We start from the raw sequence: 19,137 nt of genomic DNA on the forward strand, positions 1-19,137 counted from the left end.
CTTATGGTGTTTCAGGTGAGTCAATACGTTTGATGCAGAGTGATCTCTGTACCTTACTGCTGTTTAAAAATGTATGTTCTGACCTTAAGTTCTGGTGTGGTCCACCTTTCTTAAGCAACATGAGAAACCTTAATGTTCCCAAAGAGCAGAGTTTACTGATAGTCGTTCTCTGTTTTTTGTTTTTTTTGGTGCCACTTTTTAATGTTAACCCTGCAGAGCGCTCAGTTGTGCTCTCAGTTCCACACATCCACCTTCTGCATGTGTTCTGGTAGAAAATAAAGCTGTTTGGTACATGATCGTACTGAACCCACACGGCTGGAACTGATACTCTCCTAGAAATTGGTATGCAAAAATAGATTTTTGTACTTACCCAGATTATCTTTGCCTGTCATTAAAGTTGTCTGATGAGCTCAAAAATGTGAGAGTTATTTAAAAAAAAGACGAAAAATGAAAGTCATAAGGGGATAAATTCTTTTTCAAAAATTTATGTTAGTGCGTTGGTGTTTTAATAGTAATATATATTTTCTATGCACTGACTTACAAAACACAGATCAATTAAAAATCTTAAAAAAAAACAAAACAAAAAAAATCTTAAGCCAACCTGATTCACTGAGGCTAACATCTACTGTGAACAAAACTTTTCCAGTTCAATCATCCTTATTTTTAAATAAACTTTTTGTGTATATATAGTTCCAAAAGCTGAGGTTAGTGGTAATGCCCAAGCTACTTCAAAAAAACATAGGGTTTTATTTAAAAGTTAAAGGGATACATTTAAATAGTTTATAAAGGAGTGTTTTTTTTCAAATAGATAAAATTACCAGTTGAAAACTGCTTTTTTATTTACCAATCTTATCTCGGTCTAGTATAACTTTTTACATTTAAGTGTGACAAAACTAATGACAGGCAAAGTCTAAAACTAGTTTTTCACACTACTGAATAAGAAGGATCAGAGTTTTATTCTGCCTATCAAAAAAAAAATCCTTAAAGATTACTAAGTAGTTCAAATGAGACAAAATGAATGTTATTGTCTTACAGGAGCTAAATTCAACACTCACTGAGAAAAAGGTTGCTACTAGTGAACCCTGAAGCTAGCCCTAAAGGCAAAACCTTTATTTCAAACCCTAAACCCAATTTATTATCCTCTTAATATATATAAAAAAACCTAACACAACAAAATATGAGACATGGCCCTTCTAAATGACCAGATGTCAGAGATGAGGTGTACTGATGGCGTGTTTGTGCGAGTTTATTGCTTAGATTTTTGCTTTTAATTTAACTAATTATCTGAACTTTGTGCATCTCCAGTGATCAAACCGTTAAGTTGTGCATTTTAGTAAAGACGTTGAGATTGTTGTCCTGGTTTTGGAAAATGTAAGCCAATCAATCAGTGAGGAAAAAGGAGATAAATGTCAACTTTTACTGATCTCTAACCTCAGTTCATCAACAAAGGAGAAAAAAAAAAGTTTTGCAAGCTCCTAAATCTTTATGTCCTCGACTTGCAGCAGCATCATCCTGGTAAAATAAGTGGATTTAAACTGCAATCTACAGACAAAGTTTGAAAAGGGCTCCTGTGCTGGTTCCCTGGGGGAAATATGGAGCCACAAACAAGCCACTGAGGCAGTAAGCATGATGGATGAACATGTCTGGGAGATCAGCTGTGGAAATGGGACACTCAGCATGCCTGCTGTCCCTCCTGTTACAGTGAAAACCGGGATGTAACAAGGAAACGCTAAATGAAGGCATCAACTTCCAGTTTAAGGTAAGCTCGATTTACGCTGGGCAACACGCAGCGCGACGAGATGGATGACCTTGAAGAGTAAATGGACTGAAGTGGGTAAGGCTCCTTCAGGGAGAACAGATTGGTTGTTTCAGCTAATCTCTCTTAGAGTCGAACAACATCACAAAGAAAACTTAATATCCTAATGCATAAAGCAAAGCCCCTTTGTACAAAATAACTGTATTTTTTTCTGTAAGGGGGGTTCTTTTGAGAGTTTATGAGCTACTGATACTTTACCAAGAACATCAAATTCTCTTGAATTTGAATAGATCGTACCATGGTACATATCATCTCTATCTGAGCTACATCAGCCTTATTGCCCACCCTGATCAGCTGATCGGTTGCTGTTGACTGTCCCTGAAACCAGGCTGAAGCTCAGAGGCGACAGAGCATTTGCTGCTGTTGCCCCAAGTTATGGAACGAGATACCGTTGAGAATCAGACAGGCCTCCTCTCTTCCTGTTTTTGAATCTCTTTTAAAAGCACACCTTTTAAAAAGAGGCCAAAGTCCAGGCAGAGCACTAACTTCCCTTTCACCGGCTCATCACAGAAACGCTAACAAGTCACGCCAACAGATGACTCAAAGACTGCTTGGACGGTATGTCAGGTTATAAAAGCAGACAAGAAAACAAGACACCTACAGGTCCTAACTGAAAGGACATTGATGTCATGGAGTCAGTAAGCAAGAACCTGGGCCCACTGAAGGAGTTCACAGATGCTCCAGCTCCAGATTATGTTAGTGTGTTCGACCTGAAACCTGTGCTCCATCTCGTCAACAACACAGTTCTTGCTGCCACTGAAAATGACAGAACTGACGAAGGAAGTGAAGAAAGGGATCCTGCAGTATTTAAATGAGAAGTACTCCAACCAAGAGACGGATGAACTGCTGGATACGGCCTCCGTCGTCGATCATCGATTCAGAGATGCCCACATCTTCTGAAAAGTTTTTTGTTTTACCAAAAACATATCATGAGATATATTGTTACCACCAACCATTACAGTGGATATCAAGATATAAATTTGATGCCATATCACACATCCCTAATAGTGTAGGTATGTAGATAAGTAGGTAGGTAGATAGGCGGATTGCAAATTAGTGTTGCAAGTTAAAACGAGTGCAGACAATGGATGGATGGTGATTAGGTGTTTTGGTTCCATTCTGTGCATCTCGACGCAAATACCGAGAATGGGCATTAGCATCTCCAGTCCTGCTCCAGGCCCGCCTCCCCTTGCCTACTTATCGGCTTCCCCCGCTGCGCTCAAATCAGTTCCATCAATGAAGCCATCACAAAGGGACTATTACCACAATGTTTTCCTGTGGAAAATGCCTGGTAATTACAAATCAAACGAGACAAATACATCCCATTAATGAGCGTTAAACGGATGTTAATTATCCGATTGAATGGCTGTCACCATTAAGCCGTGTCTGGAGCTTGGGGGGTGGGGGGAGGAGGAGAGAGGGGTCGAGGGCTCAAAAAGAAAAAAAAAAGAAAAAATAGACGGGCACTTTAAAAAGCGAATTAACTGCATACCGAGAAGATCAGGCAGCGTGAAGCACATGTGGCAGGAATGCAGGCGAGGGGATACAGGGGAGACATGGAGGGGTGGGTAGCTCAACTTTCTTCCTTTCCTGACATTAGCAATTGCTGCAATGCATTAGAGGGGAAATTAATCAACAGTCTTTTATTATTTATATATTTGAAAAGGACAAAGTGTACGGTAGGAGAGCCGAACAGAGGCAGGAGTCACACTGTGCTAATGTGGCCACAGCCATTCAATCAGGCTGCTCCAGTCAAAACATATCCATCACAATAGGTAAAAAAAAAAAAAAAGAAAGGGATGATTTGCCTGTTTGAGTCTATCCAGAGGTACAGTACTGAGAGAGTCTCAACAACTGAATTCATGTCTGTCATACGGCTGCAAATCATCCAGTAAATGTGACGAGATGAAGGTAATTTTCTTCTCAAACATTTCAACGTGACTTGACATGTTACTGTATTCGCATATGCTTCTAAAACTTAATCGAAACGATACCAGCAGCAATGATGCACACGTTTACACAGACTCTTTTTTTCTTATGCATTTAAAAGTATTTCTACTCCTTAAATTTTAGGCATTTTACATTTAGAAATATGTCGTTCTACACCAAAAAACGTAATGGAAAAATGTTAATATCAACAGCATAGTATTTTTTTTGCAGTACTTTATTTTAAATAAGTAATATAAAGCAAGCTAAAAACTGTGACAGTGTTCACTCACATCCAACGTCCCCTTAAAGCTGCAGCATGTTAATTACAAAAAGAAAAGAAGTTTTTACATACGTATTTTAAACTTTCGCTGTCTTAATATGAGTGATAATCTGTGAAAACAAAAAAAATCAAACTCCTCTTTCTGTTTTGCAGAATTACACCGTTGGGTCAGAAACAACCAATCAGAACCAGCCCTGAACAGCTAGCCATGCTCACAGGCCATTTTCATTTAGTAGCGTAGGATTGTTTATTTTAATGCAACCTGCATTTGACTTTGAATGCATGTTTCATTTTTTTTACTTGACATTATGAGGGCAAACTTTCTACACAATTTCAAAGAATTTAACATTAACGCAATTAGCGGCACACGCTCAGATGTTCATTCCGGATCAGTGGGCTCTCCAGCGGAGGAAAGCAAATGACAAGCACGCTGCGTTCTCATCAGTTTAACTCAACAAGAAGTCAGGGCAGAAAATCATTTGAAGGAGTCCCGCGGTCCCCTCAGACAGAGACTGCCAGCTTCTCAGTGATCCGCTATCGTGTTGCCTGTCTCTTTACTGTCAGGACTGATAGCTGCTGGATGCTAGGCTGGGACACGGGGGCCTCACATGGGCCAAGGGTGGAACGCCTCGATCAATAATTCACCCAGTAGCTCTCAGGCTTCTCTTTCCGTGACTTGTTGTGTTCCTAAAGTAAGCATTCACACGGGGAGCGACTGAGCGGGTGTGTGTTCAGAATGGGCTTGTAGGTTGTAAGAGCTTGAATGTGTGTGTGTGTGGAAGCTGGTGCACGAGTAGACGTGCACACCTGCTGAGGAGATAGTGCTTCGGCCAATCACAGGATAGATTGGAGCTAAGTTGGAGCGAGTTTGCTGTGTGTAGCTGAGATATGATTCATTCTGTTATCGCTTTCTCTCTCACACACAAACACACACGCCTACACACACCCTAAGTCCCATGGTTTAAGAGAATTAAAATGTCAATGTAAGTTTGATTCTTCAATTCTTTCCCTTTTCTGACTTTTCATCTTAATTTTTTTACCCTTTTATTTGTTTTCTACCCTTTAATTCTTCCTTTTCTTCATTAGTTTTGCTTGTCATCACCTTTTTGCTCTTTTTCTTTCATTTCACACTTTTCCTAGGGATCCTTCTCCTTATTAATCTTTTTTTCTTCCTTCCCTTTCTTCCCCTAATGCATCTTTTTCTTCTCTCCCCCACCATCTGGTTATAATTTTGTTTTTATATCTTCTCATTATCTCATCCTCTCTCTTTGATTTACCATTTGCTCTTTATCTCCCCCTTTTGATGTCTCATTTAAATGTCTTTATTTCATTCTTCCTCTTTTCTTTGTTTCTTCTGCTCTCGTCTCCTTTGCTACGTCTTTTTCTCTCCCTCCATTCTTCCTTTCTCTTGGTATTATCTTTCTCCATCTCTGTTTTCTTTTTCTCAATTTATCTTCCTTCCATTACTTAACACCATCTTTATTAATTCTTTCCTTTCACATTGCTTCATTGAGATGCATCAACGTCCCTTTAACTTTTTCAAGTCACCTAATTTAATCCCAACATACATTAATCAGAATAATCAATGGCAATTAATTTGTGTTTCAATTCATGGTGTAAAATTATGGAACAAGTTAAATGAGGAGTTAAAGCAAAGTCAAAATTTAATACAATTGAAAAGGAAATGCAAGAAGGTCATTTTCACAAGACAGAAATATGGGTGAGAGTTAGCACTAATGTGTTTATGTAAATTGAGGCTAATGCATATGTGTGTGTGGGCATGGATGTATATATGTAGACATACGTTAACCCAGATAAAATGGAAAATTAACTTACCTATGTCTTTAAAAAAAAAATTTTTTTAATGAGGCTCCATTTGAAAATATTGTGAGTTTATGGGGTAGGAGTTCATAAGTTGCTTACTTCTTCCTACTCCTTTTCAAGCATGTTAAGATTATTGTGGTACGAAAATATGTCTTTTGCATTACATGTTCATGTGTGTGATTTTATACTTCCATCATGTTAGAAAAAAATGGATAAATAAATCAAATAAATAACCTGGTGGAGGATTATATCCACAGCTCAGACTTAACCAACTTGGACAGAACACTACGACTACTAACTACTCCAAACATCTGTCCCCCCAAGGGCAGTGGCAACAAGAAAACTGCTTCCTGTTTACAGGATGTCACAATCTGAGGTGGGCTCACACTAACCAGAAGAAAACACAAAAGAACCCTGAAACTAAACTTTTTGGTCTACATCCAAAATGGTACCGTATTACTTAACATCTCCCTGAACACACAATCAGACAGATTTCATGTTTATTTCTACTTGTTAACTCCATTAAAACTCAGTCCTATTTTCATGAAAGACCTGTCCACAGAAAAACAACAGAACACTGATGAGATGACCTGGTCAACAAGACAGTTTAGAGTTGATCTGAGAAGCTCCAGGATTTAGGGGGAAACATAAATTGTTTCCTATTTTGGCAAAAAAACTAAAAGTATTGTCTAAATTGTCGATTTAAATAATGTATCCTGCGTCATAAAAACGCTCCATTTTGTGAAGCTCTACCATAAAAACTCATTAAAGTTTGTGGCTTTACGGTGGCAGGTGTCAAAACGTTTGTGGGGAACTTTCCTGTCTCTCCTTTTCCAATCAGCCTCCCCTCACCAACCCGTCACACTCATCGCCATCCATCAGACAGGTCCGAGCAGACAGAGAAAATTAATTAGTCCTGGCCCAGAAACAACGAACACCTCTCCGCTGAGGCTCGCTCTCTAATAAAGAGATGCACAAACACTTAATGAGACACACGCAGCAGGAACGCCACACACACTTTCTCCATTAATCCCCACGTCGCCGGGGCCTTGGCGTCCAACCCGCAGATTGCAGCGGCTGCAGCTGCCATAACTGTCAGATGCTTTTTGTTTGGTCACACCGGTGGATCTGGTCTGGCTGCTTGGCAGAAGACCAAGTCAAGGTACTTTTGTTTCATGCTAGGAATCAGATTGGCATTTATTTGACTGCTAAAAACACATATTGTAGCATTAAGTGTTTAGTTAAATATAGTAAATTACACACTAAAGGGTCAGTCACACTAGAGGGCAAAAAGACTATTCTTCTATATGTCATCCATAGCCGCGCCGCCGCTGTAGAATAACTGCGTTAACTCGATCAAACTTAAACATGTAGATATTAATTTTGTGCTGTGCTCCACAGCAAAGGAAAAAAAAACGTTAAAGAATAACTCAAAACCACTTCTTTCTCGCTCTCTGCTTTGGCCAGGCTACACACAGACTTGTTGCTATAGCAACTGACAGCAAGTCAGTTGTTATAGCAACTGACACACAAAGAGCAGAATATTCAGTCTGTTGCAGTAGTATGGTTTTAGGCTTAATGTTTATTTTGCGATTATTAATAAGTGATTGATGTGGTAAGAGGAGAAAACTATAAATATATCACTGCACTTGACTGTATGGCTAGCTCCATGGCTAGCTCGCTGCTACCGTCTCTTACTCTGCAGCTGTAGAGTCTCAATGTCTGGGATCATGAGCGCCCCCTGCCATGAGGCAAGAGAACTGCATGCCTCACCTGGAATCTGTTCTCTGCTGTTTCTGATCGCTCCTCAGCACTCGAAACACATTACACACAAAAAACACTGTACATTATATACATTAGCTAAATTATGGAAAATCAGTTCATACATTAAGTGTTTTTTAGCCGTTTTACTGGCGACGTACAGACAGGAGGAACTTGCTCCCGTACAATGGCAGCCAGTGCAGTTAACCAGAGGTTGATCAATCCCAGGTGAGGCTCAGCTCGCTGCTGACTCACCGGCTTCGCTTCCAAGTATTTGAATGGGAAAATGCAAAATTTCAGCGATTTTGAAGAAAAAATAATCCGAATTGGTTAAGTTAAATGAAAAATAGGTACTTTATAGTACAAACCACAGAGCAAAAATAGCAATATAAATTATTTTATCATTATATATTATTTTTCCATGACCGCACGTCACTGCCATAAATACTATAAGAGTCATAAATCAATAAATGAAAAAAGAAGATCACATACAAACATCAGCAGACTGATAAAACTCTGGCAGAAACACACATTCTCTCTCTTTTGCAAAGGCAGCATAAATCTTATTTATTTTGAGTGAAACAGACTGAGGTAAAATCAGGCCAATCAAATCTCAGGTACCAGGATCTGCTGGGTCTGTCCGCTGAATCCCACCACCGTTTCTTTCAGGGTGTGAAGCTCCTAATGAAGACGCAGTTAAGCGATTTGGGGAACAGATGATTTAGTGAGAACGTCATTATTCCCCGGCTCGTGGCTCACTTGAGTAGAACATGATATTCATAATTGCTGTCAGAATCAACTTGTGGCAGGCTGCTATCAGGAATGTGAGAGGAGCTAAAATTGAAAGCGTCTCCAGAGTCGGAGCGGCGGGGGAATACAGAGTGATCAAATTAGTTCCGTCCTCCTGGCGGTTTGTAAACAGCCGCTGATCAACAACATTGTTTCAGTTTGGGAGGTGGATGACATGAGAGGCTCCGGAAACACACCCATATTCACGGCTTCTGGGTGGGAAAGCTTTATACACACACACACCTACTCACACACAACATGTCTGAGAGACACTTATGGACAAACACACACACATCCCTGCACTTCTATCCAACTGGGGACTTTGCTTTAACTCCCATTCATTTTATTAACTAACATAGACATTTCCCCTAACTTCTACCCTTTACTGTGCATAATCCTGACCTTAACCAAAACTTCAGAGTTTGACCTGAACTTACAAGAAAACCAATTAGTCTTCCATTTCATCTTAACAATGTTTACTATAAACAGCTATGTAAATCACACATTAGGTCAGTCAGTTGTTTTATTGACTTTCAAAAGGTCAAACATCCTGGCTAAGGTAAAGAAAAAAAGATTCCTCAGACTTTTTTTGTTTGTTTCTTGTCATTTACATGTATCCATTCCCTGTTGGGTCATTAAACGTTTCATGACGTAATAAAATGCCTCCAGTGTTTTGCGGGGTTCTAGAGCAGTAAGCGACTAAGTCTTTAACACCAACTCCCTACTTTGGATAGTACTTTAAAATGTTGAAATGAAAATTTGCCATACATCTCTATTTGAAGCAAAAACAAAAAAGGCTGATCAGGATATCCTTAATTTAAAAATATTTGATATAGAGCAATCAATACAAAAGTATTTTTCAAAATAAACACTATCAAATCATTGCTTAACCTCTTGTTTTTGTACTATTTTATATTTATATTTTCTACTTTATGTTACACTATAAAAGTTCTCACAAAAATATGACCATAAATGCCATAGACAGCAGGCCTAATATTGAAATTGTTAAGCATGGGTTTATTGAAAACCACAAAGACCCCAAACCAGTGAAGGTGCTGCAGCCTGAGCAGCAGTCACACACTGGTCAGCCTACAAGGCTTCGCTGTGTGTCCTTGTGTGAGTCCATCTCTGCATATGTGTTTTATACAAAATGTTTGAAGTGGAAATAGGAAGGCTCACCAAAGAAGAGGCAGGTGCTTAAAGGCAAAAGCAAGGACAAAGTCCTCAGCCAGCCGTTGTGTGCTTTGAAATGAGAATATAACAGAATATTAAACGGTCTCTGCCGCCGCCTCACTTGAATATTTCCCTGCATTGCCACAGTGACAGATAACCATCACAATAAAAGCCCAACTGTCACACGTTCCCTTCGGTGACGTCTTGTCTTTCAATCAAATCGGTGCCATAATCACAGTGTCCGTAACAATGTCTTTGTAATTTGCATTCTTTCATCTCAGCCCCTTTATTCTGCTCACCTTTCCTCAGTGTCTTCTCGCTGACACGGAGGAGAGTTTGCTGACATGAAAGTCCAAAAAAGAGGCCCTGAGCCTCAGTCAATCCCTCAGTGACTTAAGAAGCTAATAATTGTTGTCTGCCGGAGAAGGAGAGTTGAAGAATGACAAGACCTGCCAGGAAGGCGCACCTTTAAACCGGCAGGACACAAACCTGCTGCCAGTTTAATCACACAGCATCTGGAGGCTGGGCCTGAAGAAGCAGCTGCAGCATTCAGACAGGGGGATTGATAAATACTGTAGGTGCTTTATTGTTTACCAGCTCATCTTCCAGTTAAAAAGAATCTAAAAACATTCCAGAGAAATAGGTCGATTTTATTAGATTCCATTATGGAGCTGAAAGAGGATGGCAGTTCTATGCATATTCAGAGTTGCCATTTGCATTTTAACATAGCCTCCTTTTAATGTTAACTGTGCAGAGCAGAGCAATATATCTGAAATCTGTTTTCAAAGACTTTATATATAACTTGAAATTACTCAAGAAAAGATCCCCAGAAGAAAGGCTGTACAACATCTTTACTGCTGGGTTCACTTTTACGAGACTTGGAAACGCTGGTTTTGACAGTGCTTTGCAAAACCATTCATTGTTTTACATTTTGTTATGTTGTAGCCACAAACTGCTATGTATTTTATAAGGGCTTTATGTGACAAATCAACACAAAGACAAAAATGATAAAGTGGGAGGAAAAAGATAAACGGTTTTCAATTTTCCTTGTAAATTATAAATCTGAAAGGTGTATTCTCCAGGTGTATCCTTTAAACTGATACACATAAACCAAGTCTAGTGCAACAAATTGTCACTAATCAGCAAATGCGGTCCACGAGACCGTAATTTAATCTTTTAATAGGTGCCTGCCATAGCAATGCATAGGGAGAGCAGTGACTGAAGCAAGTCAGTCACTGCTCTCCCTATGCATTGCTATGGCAGGCACCTATTGTTCTACACCTCAAAATAACTGCCACTTCCTACTACCGTTAATGCGACTCGTACCGCTGCGAGCCCCTCACAATATATATATATATATATATATATATATATATATATATATATATATATATATATATATATATATATATGTATCAAAACCTTTGGCTCGATCCCATGAGGGGAGTTATTACTTTTGTTGGCATTTCGAGTAACTGTGGCGATGTAATTAACAAAAAACAAGCCAAATTCAACTCAAAATAAAAGTCTAACTGACACAAAATAGTATCAGACTCAAAATAGACATAAAATGTAGTCTCTGAGCTGCTCTATAGAACTACAGTGATGGCAGAACGTCAGAACTACAGACATGGTGGAATGTTTTGGGTATTATACAACTGATTTAACTCAATCACTGTGACTCATAGGATTAGTATAGCCCTTTAAGATAAAGCTTACTGGAAACTTCAAAATAAAAGCCTTAATAGTCCTCTTAGGGAATATTTAGCATATTTAACATTAGCACAAACATTAGCATTTCACTGCCCCCCACATTAGCATTAGCCTTTTCCCTAAAATAAAGCTTTTAGCTATTTTACTTATTTATTAACTATGTTTACTACACTGAATGGAGTAAGTCAATGTAAGACAACATGCTAGTGATGCCCCACATGCTACTGACAGCATTCAGGCTAATTCAGACATTGATGCTAATTTGTAGCATCAGAACGGTGGGTTCCAATCAACGGGCACACTTTGGTAGGCCCTGTTTAAATTTCTTCAGAAATTTTCTAGTTCCAGCTGTTCTCTCAAGGCCTGTTAGTGAAACACTAGCCAAGGAGACCGAGAACCTGGAGATGCTTAAAGCAGGGACTGGCTGTAAAACAATGCCACAAACTTTGAAGAGCTCAGGATTGTTCAGTTCATCATCTGCAAATGGAAAGAGTTTTACAAAACCAAAAACCTACCAAGACATGGTACATCACCAGGCAAAGAGAGCATTAATCAGAAACTCTCAAACTATGTGAGAAGCTTCTGGAAGGAAACCAAAAAGGTTTGGCCAAAGTCAAGCAGTTCAAAGACAACATTACCAAATACTGAGGAAACGTACATAAAGTTTTGAAATTGAAGATCTTGATAAATAAACCTGTGTCATTATTATGATACTTAGCAAATAGAAATCATTTTGGTGATTTTAACTGACCTAAAATAAGTTAGCTTTTACATTATCCAACTTCAGAAAGTGAGAAAAATATGTGTATGTCTTTTTATTCAAAGTATTTAAACTTCTGGTTTCAACTGTACCTGCAGTAATGGTCCTTGCTCTGCTGGTTTGGCCTTGTTTAGTTCAACCAAGGTAAAGGCCAATAACTCTCAGGAGGATATTTTGCTCTTGTCCTGTTCAAGTTCTTAACCAGTCAAATGACTAGTATCCAATCAAATTCGACATAAAGTCTAAAATCAAAATTAAAAGTGAAATTTTTGGTGGTTTTGGGCTTCATTTGACTCATTTACTACAACAAAAAGGTTTAAAGTCTTTCTTTAGTAGCCAAAAACCACTCTGCTACTTACAGTACCCTCACAAACAGGATTTTTTTAACCTTTTGATAATAAGACAAAATAGCAGTACATTATTACCTTTTGAAATTCCCTTACATCAAGAAATGTGGGTCAGAGTAACTTTCAACAGGATATTTCACAGAGGTTCTCAAGTTAACCCACTTCCTGTCAGAAACCAGGAGATGTTTGGGTTCCTCAGGAAACTTTCAAGGTATTTCATTCACACCTGTAAAGGTCCACAAAGGGGCGCTATTGATGTACAGAACATTTCACGATAAGTTTCAAAGTTAGCGTGAGTGTTTGAATAAATTTGATCTGGACCTGATTATCTTTAGCTTTCCCTTCTTAAAGGCTGCTCTTGCATATTTTCGGTGTGATTTGGCACAACTTAAATCGTGAATAAGAATAACTGTGTGGAACTTTAAATCTTCTAATTTTCCCCTGAGAGAATCACAAAAATCTATTGGAGAATCTTTGCATCCACAAGGAAGAACAGGCCGTGGTCCGCTGACTGAGTGAGTACAAATCCACCCAGCAGCCCCTCCTTGGTATCCCTCCCACTTATTTTTCAGTGTGTGTGTGTGTGTGTGTGTGTCGGGGTGTGTGCGCCTGTGTTTCAAGCTTGAGTGAGCCAGCTGAGCTGAGGTGTTGTGACCAGACTAAGTGTGTGTGCCTTATATCAGTGTGTCCTCAATCGCTCTCACTGTATGGGGCACTTAAGTCCAAAGGCACAACACACACATACAGTAATCACCTGCACACATCTCTGCACACCCACAAACTCAATGTTTTGATGAAAACTCAAGTGGACCAGTGGTTCAGTCAACCTCCCCACCAACGTCTCTCCTCTCTTTTTCCCTTCGTCTTTCATTGCTTCTTTCCCTGTGACACTTTTGTGCATGTCACGCAACCCTGTGCTCTCTCCTACACACACGTGATGTCAGTCTCTCAGCCAAAGCCCTGCACCTTTGTCAAGGGAAAAGCACTTAAGCATGCTCATATACACACACATACTCTGCATCCACGCACATCCGTGTGTGATTTAAGTTTTTTTTTTCTCCTTTCATCCTTACACATGCATGCATTTACAAACCCTCACTCTGAACCGCCTTCCTCTCACCATCTCGTGCCATGCTCGGCTCTCTGGGTCTTGTCTGGTCTTGAGTGTGCGTGACAGTGGCTGGATTTGGTGAGGGTGAATTAGCACAGCGACCCAGTTTGTTACTAGAGCAGTGAAGGCGTCATATGCCTTTACTGAATATGAGTTTGAGTTTACTACTTCATAGTAAACTCAAACTTACTATGAAGTACAGTACAGACCAAAAGTTTGGACACACCTTTTAATTCAATGAGTTTCCTTTATTTTCATGACTATTGACATTGTAGATTCACACTGAAGGCATCAAAACTATGAATAACACATGTGGAAATATGCACTAAACAAAAAAGTGTAAAACAACTGAAAATAGCCCTTATATTCTAGTTTCTTCAAAGTAGCAACCTGTTGCTGTGATTACTGCTTTGCACACACTCTGCATTTTCTTGATGAGCTTCAAGAGGTTGTCACCTGAAATGGTTTTCACTTCATAGGTCAACCTGCCCTGTCAGGTTAATAAGTGGGATTTATTGCCTTATAAATAGTCATGAAAATAAAGAAAACCCATTTAATTAGAAGGTGTGTCCAAACTTTTGGTCTGTACTGTATATATATTTTCTTATTGCTTGCTTCCATTTTTACAGATATTAGCACTCACCTTGGAAAGCATAGACGGATCTCCCTCCGGTTTCTGTCTAAAACCATTGAAAGGGCGGTCTTCCTCTCACAAAACAATCTACCATATTTTCCGCACTATAAGGAGCACCACATTATAAGGCGCACCTTCAATGAATGGCCTATTTTAAAACTTTTTTCATATGTAAGGCGCATAGAATAGACACTACAGTAGAGGCTGGGGTTACTTATGGATCCATTAGATGAAGCTGTGCTAAAGGGAATGTCAACAAAACAGTCAGATAGGTCAGTCAAACTTTATTAATAGATTACAAACCAGCGTTCTGAAAACTCCGTTCATTCCCAAAATGAATAAACAGCTGTTTGATTATTTTCCCCGAGGTAAAGTAAGTGACGTGGTATTTTTGTGACACAGTTTATCTTTTAACAACAGCAAGGTGTAACATATAGTGGAGGGGAAGTTTTCCTCGATTCAATAAACAGGTAAAAAACAGTCTGATACTGTTACAGTAAATCAAACGTTAGTGCAATCACAATATATATCCACTTCCGCACCATTGACTCATTCATGTTAAATTCTCTCTCTGCTGCTCTATTCCCGTGTTCTACTGTGTGACTGATCGCCTTGAGTTTAAACTCTGCGTCATAAGAGTGTCTCTTAATAGGAGCCATTTTGGGGTCTTTACACAAAACCCAGCATGCACCGCACGCTTCTTCTTCTACGGGGGAAAATGAAGTCGGCGGCTGTTTACCGTAGTTGCGAGACCTGTTTTGGCTCAATGTTGGTCCATATATAAGGCGCACCGGATTATAAGGCGCACTCTCAGCTTTTGAGAAAATTGAAGGTTTTTAGGTGCGCCTTATAGTGCGGAAAATACGGTACTTGACTCAAACCAATCTTAGTTCAAAAGTGGCCATTGCACTCGAATGGCTCTGTTGAATATGACAGATGTCAAAGAAGAAGCCAGACTGACAGCCAAGTCCTCAGTACTTATAATATCGTATCTTTTGGTCCATACTCGTACATTACTGGTTGGTACTTCAAGGTATCCTGGCTTTGTGACAGTTCTACAGCTCACCACATTAAAACAGGAGTTCTCCAAGTCTAAGTACTAAGACCTCTCCTCATACGTCACCTCACTGGACCAGATCATCCGACCACCAAGACTCCAACATTACAATTAGATGGATAATGTCCAGCTCTTAGCAGTAACCGTTGCCTGTCTTTATGGTGTATCAGCATTAATCAAAGCCCATCATCTCCAACTAAACCTGCTGCTTGTCTTCCCAACCAAACTGACCTAGCTTATCAGTGACCAGATGACCTTTAAAGATAACTTTGGCCTTCTTGCTTATTCGCACCAGTTCGCATGGCTAAACTTAAGTACTTCTGGTGCAGTCTGTAGTTATATCCTGCCTTGACTACTGTAACATCCTTCTAAACCTCTGCAGAAAGTTTAGAATATGGCAGCGTGTCTTGTCTTCAATCAGCCTAAAAGAGTACATATCACCCCTCTGTTTTGAGCTCCACTGGCTACTGTTAGCCGCCCGAGTCAAATTCAAGCCACTGATGTTAGCTTACAAAGTCTTTTTTGGAACAGTGCACATTTGCGGGATTCTCGGCTAGCAGTGCTAACACCACAGCTGAGACAATCTGGATCTTTTTTATGTGTCATTCCATAGAGATGGAATTACCTAAACGCTGCCACTCTAAGACAGCAGGACTGCAACTTAATGATGAAAAGTATCATTTCAACCAGATCTGCCTACATTTCATTGGCCACACAATTTCAGTTCAAGGTCTAAAGCCAAATACCTTGATGTACTTTAGGTTCATTTCTATGTACTTTGCTCAGACTTTGACTTTATAAGACTAGGATCTTAAATTGTTGATCAACTGATGAACAGTCTGTCACAGTTTAAATGCACTGTCTGAATAATTAGCTTTTAATTCCTGTAAAACACTTTGTACTGCCTTGTTGCTGAAAATGTGCCATATAAATAAAATTACCTTTACCTTACTGTGTTTGTTTTTTTCTCCTGCTCCGGTTACCGTATTTTCCGGACTATAGAGTGCACCTCCTTATAAGCCGCACCCACACAGTTTAAAAACAAAACTGGAAACGTACATATAGAAGCCGCACTGGGCTACAAACGCGGGGAAAAAGTAGCGGCTAATGGTCCGAAAAATACGGTACTTCTTTTTGCATTTGGAATCTCCATACAACCTTATTACGAATCATTTTGGCAAAACGTGAATGCCTGTAAAAACCAAGTAACTGCATGCTTGGTAATCATGGAGTTACCAAGCAGCACCTCGCCAACACTCATCCTTCTAATTCATGGAAATGATTTTGCTTGGACTCTTGTGTTTTTGGCTTAGTTTTTGACAAATGACAGCATGTTGTATTTTATTTCACTTCTTGTTCTTCTGATGTTGTAATTATCTAACTTTAAGACCTGCTTAGGAACAGGTGATTATTTATTGTATCCTGATAAGAGGTTGAAGCTTGTGTTTCATGATAACTGCATATGCAGACTATTATTTTTCAAACACACTTTGATGCTTTTAAAACTGCTTTGACATGAATTGCTAACTTTTGTTGCAGAGAGAGGGCGTTTTCCTCCGGGTTGAGGCGCAGCAGAGATTTATGAGGCTGCAGGAGACGGAGCGGAGGGAGCGGGAGGGAAAGCGGAAGGAGATGCCGACACCGCTGTGCTCCATGTCTTGTCCGGCTCGTTTAGCTGACAAACTACTTTTAGGTTTTAATTATCCATCGCTCTGTGATTAATAGTTTTTAATTACTGTAACCAATGACAATTCTGAAAGATATTTAAGACTCTAAATGAGGCTGGATAATCACAATAACAGGAAAAAAAAATCAAAAAGGACAAATTCAAAAAGAGAGGATAACAAAACAAATTACATTTTGAGTAAATGTCCTTTTTAAAGCAGGGTGAAAAAGCATCAGAAGCTAAACTGTTCTCAGTATTTACTGACTTCAGAGAGATGTTACTGTAGGCTTCAGAAAAGCTGTTGACCGGACCTTGAACCTCTTTACCTAAGTAATCTTTTTTTTCCCTACATCATCCCGTTCCACAGCTTCAAACAGACTTTTTGATTCGTAGGAAAGGTTAAAACCTTTTTTAAATTCATGTGTTGCTTCAAAGGTTTTTTGCACTCTGCAGACACTGCTGCTCATGCTCAGAGCACAGAGGAAGTCTTCAGACAGGTGAATGCAGTAACTGATGCTTGCATGATCATATTTTCACTGAGAAAACAGAATGCTTGAGAAGTTCAGTCGGTTCAAACTAGTTTTTTTTTTCCCTGGAGTTAAGAGGTTGGGCTGAAGCTAAGCCCAGGCAGATAAATGCTTTCTTGACCTTGTCATGAACTTTGCCTCGCTGAGGGCTGTTTAGGTGTTCAGTTGTGCATACAGGTAGGAGTTTTATTTAAATGAGCAAGACAGTGGGTGTGCAGCACCTCTGGTAACAGTTTCTGCCAAAGCAAACTGTGCTTTAAGTAGGCGGCGGTCATTTTGCCACTTCACCATTTGATGCTTTGTTAGATTTGGAAATCTTACCGGGCTTTTTGTAAGACCCACATTTCTACCGAACAGTTTAACAGCTTCGACCCGCCAAGGTGGCATTTTGCACCTGCTTTGAAAACCAATGATGTGAATAAATTTTTAAAGTAAATGTTTTTTAGACTCCAATTGACTCTTTGCACATGCAAACGACCCGCTCCACCATGACGGACATTAAAAAACCCCATGTGCGCCTGAAAAGATTGTCAAAAACAGACACCTGGTTTCGCTTTTATTTAAACCAATTCACTAAAAAATGACCATAGGGTGCTTTGAGTTCAGCCGCACAAACAGACAAGGATGCAAACCAAACTCATCATTTTATTGTGAACCTTTCAATAAGCAAAGGCGACGAACAGCAGCTGTCAGCCATAAGGACTGGCAGCCCTCTGTGTATTCATGGATTTGGAACGAACACATTTCACAAGGTAAGAAGATCGATAGACATAAGTGAGTAAGATGCAATCAAATATTGGTGATTTGATCATAAAAAGGTTGTCGGTCACTCTTTGCCTAAATGTAAGATCATTACATCTTGCTGTCTTGTTCTCTAGTTCCTGACCGTCCTAACTTCATGGTCCAAGTCTTTTTGTTTTTTCCAAAAGTGATTTTGGCAATAAAATCCCCACCTCTTTTTTTGTGTAAAGAAAATTTAGATAAAAAAAATAATAATAATAAACACTTTTGGCAAAAAAATGACTTTTTTAGGAAGGTAATGAATGGTAGAATGGAGCAGGAGCTGGATTGATGGATTAGCTCCATTTAATCCATATTATCAGCTCTGATAATATGGTTGCTCTGATCTGTTGTGGTTTCCAATTGACCAGCTTATGTATATTCCCACTCTTACCGATCATTATGTGATCATGAACTAAAGACCAAAGTCCTACATAAAAACGGCAGTAAGGAGTTTCCTCTGTATGCTGACCGAGCTCAGGCTTAGAGATAGCAGAAAGCGCTGCGTCCTCCAGCTGGACGTTGGAATAGAGCTGCTGCTTTACAGCAGTCAGTCGAAAAGGTTCAAGCATCTACCAGGATGCTTCCTATGCAAGGCATTCACGTTTAGCAGACCTTGTCAGATTATTTTGGAGAGAGTATATAAGCAGCGAGAAGTTTGTCTGGGTTTCCTTCTGGACCTTAGCAACCCCTTGACCTGATCCCAGACAAACAAAAGACAGTGAGTGGGTAGATGGAAGTGGACAATTCGCAGTCCACTTTTTCAGAGATTGCAGAGTGGAAAAATCCTTCCGTAATGACCCGCTGTGGAGACTAAACCTGCCTAATGATTGAGATCACAATGGGAAGCCTTTGTTTCACATTAGCCACAATAAGCAGGTGGGTCAAGTGGGAGGTGAACTACTTTTGGAAATAGTCCAGTGTGAGATCAGCCCCAGTTGAACCTTCCCATCTGCTCAGTTCACTGTAG

At 39.6% G+C, this 19,137-nt stretch overlaps 1 protein-coding gene across 4 annotated transcripts in view; it reads right to left on the bottom strand.

Moving 5' to 3' along the window:
* epha8 (EPH receptor A8) overlaps window positions 1–19,137 on the bottom strand; it is a 128,052-nt gene that overhangs the window by 37,692 nt on the left and 71,223 nt on the right. The window lies entirely within an intron of this gene.

Source organism: Xiphophorus maculatus, chromosome 20 (genome assembly GCF_002775205.1).
Source record: "Xiphophorus maculatus strain JP 163 A chromosome 20, X_maculatus-5.0-male, whole genome shotgun sequence".
NCBI classification, from domain to species: Eukaryota; Metazoa; Chordata; class Actinopteri; order Cyprinodontiformes; family Poeciliidae; genus Xiphophorus; species Xiphophorus maculatus.